This window comes from Haliotis rubra, unplaced genomic scaffold (genome assembly GCF_003918875.1).
Source record: "Haliotis rubra isolate DU_JTF1 unplaced genomic scaffold, ASM391887v1 Scf876, whole genome shotgun sequence".
NCBI classification, from domain to species: Eukaryota; Metazoa; Mollusca; class Gastropoda; order Lepetellida; family Haliotidae; genus Haliotis; species Haliotis rubra.
The window spans coordinates 123,913-128,785 of NW_025767608.1; positions in this window are offsets into that span (position 1 = coordinate 123,913).

Here is a 4,873-nt window from a genome sequence, read left to right on the forward strand (position 1 = left end):
GATTTTCTAGTGACACTATCGACCGCCTTCGTGGTGTAGTGGTTAGAGCGTCCGCCCGGAGAGCGGAAGGTCGCGGGTTCGATCCCCGACCGCGTCATACCAAAAGACGTTAAAATATGGTAGTTGTTGGTCCCTGCCTGGCGCTCGGCATTAATGGGTACAACAAGGACTGGTCGGCTCGGAGTCAGTATAATGTGTCTGAGTGGGGTATTCATGCTTCACTGCGGCATGGTATCTCAGTGGGCTAGCGCTATAAAACCAGCTTCAGTCTGGGCTAGTACAAGCAGCCGCACATATACATACACACGCATGCACGTCGTCATATGAGCGAAATATTCTCAAGCACGACGTAAAACCCAATTTCACCTCACCTCATCTTTAGTGACACTATCAACAGCAGATCCCGAATGTGTTCCGTCACGTCCGACCGATATTCAAGTTCAAATACCCCATTATTAACATAGGCCTGTACATCTACAGTCAGACGCTTTTGACAGCCAAACAACATCTTATATTCTGCAATCAATAGTGCTCCACGTATCTCTGTACAAAATCCCCTCAATACAAACCTCAGCAACAGCTGTAGACAAGGAAATTACGTGCCTAGACATCCCGATATTAAGTTGGTATAGTCAGTCAGTGGTCTGAAGTCTTATTTCGTTCCTTTATGGCTCTCTAACTTAAGGCCATCGATATGAGACCGGAATATGTTAGCAATCATCACGTACATGCCAATTTCCTTATTATATTCATCAGCGCGAAGTCTAAAAGTAGCCCTCTCTATTGTCGGAATTGTCTTTCCGTTCATCTGATAAACATATTAATATGTTTTGCTACTTTCAACATCTACCAGTCTTTTGAATACTCGAGTGTAATTGGTCTGTTGAAGTTTCGGATATGAGATGAAGATGACTTTTACTGGAACAACCTTGTTTGACATCTTGAGGGATATTTATACTGATCCATACTGAGCGTTGAAAACTTATCGCGGCAACTGTACGTTTATACCAACTTTAAGCAATCACATATGACGATCATGTTCGACCATGGACTCCGATTGGATTGATTTGATTGTATGTTTCATCTCTGCTTTACCAAATATTTTCTTAATGAATATGCATGAGTGCTAAAAGCATTCAAGATAATTTCGGAACTCAGTATCCGAAGAATCTTGATACATAATGATCTTGAAAATATGAAATAATTGATTACTACATCATCTTTGTAATGGTTACATAGTTACAATTTCTAACCCGAGGTGCGGTGGGTAGCTCCATGGTAACAGTGTTCGGTAGTCAGGCAGAAGGCCCACGTACGACTCCGCGCGTGGGTACACTGTCTGGAGCCTGTAACCTGGTGTTACCCGTGATTTTGTCGAAATGCTAAAAGTAACATAAAACCATTTTAACTGACATTTCAAACACGATGTTATCGAATGACAAATAGGATTGTACTGAACCATGCGTCGTAACCATTGATCCGTGAACGGCCAAATATTCATTTCATCATGTAAACAAGTCTCTTCTACAACATATAGTCAAACCAAATACCATGCCGCCATTTCGTCGGATGAAAGAACCCTAATATGTTTGAAACGTTTTTGCTCGTTTCAACGAAACCATTTCAAATAAAGCTAAGCAAACACCACAAAGACAAAACCTAAAGCATTAATCAAAGTTTAAAACTTTTATTCTAGCGTAATACTTGATTTTTTAGCTTTATAAGAGTTAGTTAACAACGATTTAACTGAGGAACAAAACAAACTTGTACGAAGGCTTTATGAATGACACATACCGATTACCAGTGTCATTTCACCGGAATGAACTGTTTTACGCACTTCGTCATCAATAAAAGAATACTTCTACATGGTCGCCGATGGAGATTGGGGTTAGAATCGATCTTCAGTAACCCATGCTTGTCGTAAGAGACGACTAACCTGATCGCGCGGTCATCCTCGCTGACTTGGTTGTCACATGTCATCGTATCCCAAGTGCGTAGATTGATGATCAGGCTGTTGATCACTGGATTGTCTGGTCCAGACTCGATTATTTACAGACCGCTGCCATATAGCAGTAATATTGCTGAGTGCGGCGTTAAACAACAAACCAACGAACCAAATTTCTACATGTAATTATTTCATATATTTGGTAAACTAAGTTGAATATTTCATTTCGAACTTTTACAAATTTACAAATGGAAGGAAAAATGTTCAAGGCATAAAAGCCATGGATTTTCTATTTCGGCACAAATTTCAAACACGGTATCATCATTGACCCGATAGTTCTTTACACAACATTACCAGAGACCAGTTTTCATAAACTGTAGAACAGTGATGGCTTATTGGACATATTCAAATTTACAACATTTTTTTCAGCTGTCAAAAGCCAACTTTTCTTTTGCCTCACGCATTCCATTTCAGGGTTCAATTGGTATACCAATAAATCCGTGTCAAAACTTATAGAAATCAATAATAAACAACCAAGCATGGCCTCATTAAATACTGCCGGAGGAAATATGAGACAACTGGAAATAATTAAACGTGAGTCTTGGAAAACACACAGGATATTTTTTAGGTATGGCTAGGATGTTATCTGGGGCAAAAATCAAGAGAGTTTATTTCATCTCTTCGCGCAGTTATCCCTCGTGATGAACTGAAAGATTCTCTAAGAGTTTTTGTTTTCACGAAAGAGGCGACCTATCTATATATTGCAATGGAAAGTGGTCAGTTTTTAAGACTGAAGTATCTCTTCTAAGAAATATTCAGATTTTCAGTGTCGAGTCGCTGGATTTCCTAACAGTGACCTTATTTATTTCAACAGATGCCTAGATCTATTCAACAAAGCTGAAAATCGCACAACCAACAGCAAAAGTCATATTTAGTGTTTCATATTAATGTGTGTATCGAAGCAAAGCAGGATCTGTACCAAGTTGTAAAGGGATTAGAGGGGCGATTTTGATTTTCCAGTCGTACATTTCTACTTCTCCAGTGTTATATATGTAAAGACCATTATCAAAAACCAAAACCACATTACTATTTTGTGCTGCTGGTGTTTATTGAAGGTACTTAATGGTAATATGTGTTCATCAAGGTGCCTTCAATCTGGCTGGGTGATGGGGTATGTTATGAACGTGCAATAAAAAGTCGTCTCACCGAAGACCCGCATCATCAGTAGAATTACAACGTGTGATGCGGCTGTACTTTTACTAACAGCAGCGTATGAATTAAACTCTCTTTCTCACTTCACTCTGAGAACACATCTTTCCTTTCATCTCAGTACATCCACAACATTTTGCAACCCCCATGTCCATTCTATACATACCAGGTAATTTCTCTCTAGTCATTGCCTGTATTGAAAAAACTGGCCCGAGGACAGGACCAGAATGAAAGTGGCGGCGATTAGAGCTGAATATACTCCAGTAAATAGGTTGTGAAGAATATATTTCAAACTTACACATACAAAAATCTCTTTACCGAGATAACCATTTCCCAGGACATGAGAATCAATGGCCTGTTGCCTCCCAGAGGGAGAAAGATTTGTGAAAGGACGTTGACATCAATTCTTGGCTTTGTCGGACTCACTGATATTTATGACTATGGATTGGTTTAATATGAATGGTGATATAAGTCATAATGCCTGATGAATAAAGGGTTTAGACGAAAATACACATGGTCTTGTCGTCCAGCTTTTCTTTCTACACCGTTCTATCACTACCATGGGATGTGCTTGCTTTGCCTGAGTGGTACTGACATGATGGGAGGGAACGTCCTCTCCGACTCATGAATTATCATTTACAAAAGGACCAGAGAGGTTTCTTCCCAACGAGTGTCGATTGGCTGACCTACAAATGTCCCTATGAACTAGAGAAGTAGATATATAATCGAAAGAAGCAACTTCTCATCTAAATTCAATACTAGTTCATGTGCGACTGAAACATTCGTGATGGTGCTCTAGAAATGAGTCTTACACCGTATTCGACAAATCTAGATGTGACATATGCATGTTATATTGATACGAAAATAACTCGTACATTCGGATCGAATTAGAAATATCGAATACCTGGAACATGAGAATTAAACGTCAATTGTTAGGAACATTTATTCTTACATCTATTTAGGTAACCAATTCTATTATAACATGCTCAACGTCTGATCATCTGTAAATGTCAACTGTAATTTAACTATTTTCCCGACATGTAGTTGACATGGATGAGTTGTCGAGATCTGGAACTGGTAAATTCAATCATTCAATGTTTTATGATCTATTTTTGGTTTATTGATTTTATTATGATCCAGAGAAATCACAGCAATAATGTTGGTGTGCATCTTTGAAGTTATATACATGTACCTCATGTGAGTGGAAGTGGTTGAGTGATGATGTAAAGATACACTACAAATATAACGAACATGTTATTGAACAATATTTTGAAATAGCAAAATTCCCACAACTGATATTTTGATCAAGCTGTTCAGTTCAGTAATGAATATATCAGATAAAAAAAGCAAAACTAATACTGACACTTAAGGTTGCCACGTTGCATTCATTTCTTGCTTAAACAGGCATGATAAACCAAAGTTTTATAATGTTCGGAATGTCAAAATCAACAAATTCAAAGAAGTATAATTGGATGCGGCTTGTTGGAGAGAATAAAAAAAAATTTTACAGATAGTTCATTCGTTTTCAGCTAAGATGGAGATAACGTTTGAAAGCAGTTATCAGTTAGCTTCTGAGACGTCATTAGATACGACAACCAGTTTAGCATCCTCAAACGGTTAACACAATAGTGTAGATAGACCAGACACATTCGATATTTCTCAAGACAACTTACCAGCTAACTATAACCCTTAGTATATTTGAGGGAGGGTTTTCTTCAT